Consider the following 612-nt stretch of genomic DNA (forward strand, 5'->3'; position numbering starts at 1 on the left):
TTCTCTTTATTTATTAAATTGACCTTAACATAATTTCGTAACAGTATAACATTTTTGAGAGCGCATCTATATTTACAACAATGATAATTACATAAATTTGTATTTGTATTTGTATCTGTTTTATATAGAGTATCTATATTCGAGCAGTTAAAGTCATCTAAATTAAGTATGCAAATTTCCTTTCCAATTAGCGTCTTCACCCACTTCAACTTTTCAAGTCCTTTAACAAGTTGGATTTTGTGTGTGTTTTTCGGATATTCTTTAACATCTGTTAACGTTGAATTACCATCATCTCATCGTAATCCATGAAAATGCTTACACAACCAGTTGTTTGTAATCCTATCCTTCGTCATTAACTTTGAATATTTGAATAGAGGTTGAATTATGAAATTTTTGATTTGTGAGTCATCGGAGGCGGAGATGCAAACTTCTTTTGGAATAAATTTGAATTCGAATCTGCTTGAGGAGTAGTAATAGTGAACGGTATAGGATTACCAATCACTATTTTCAATACAAGAAGCAAAATATATATATTTATTTTCATTATAATATCCTTCTGTCTTGTTTGCCTAAAAAAGCGTGTTGCTGCGTTTAAAGATATAATGATCAAAA

This window comes from Glossina fuscipes, unplaced genomic scaffold (genome assembly GCF_014805625.2).
Source record: "Glossina fuscipes isolate IAEA_lab_2018 unplaced genomic scaffold, Yale_Gfus_2 57076, whole genome shotgun sequence".
Taxonomy (NCBI): domain Eukaryota; kingdom Metazoa; phylum Arthropoda; class Insecta; order Diptera; family Glossinidae; genus Glossina; species Glossina fuscipes.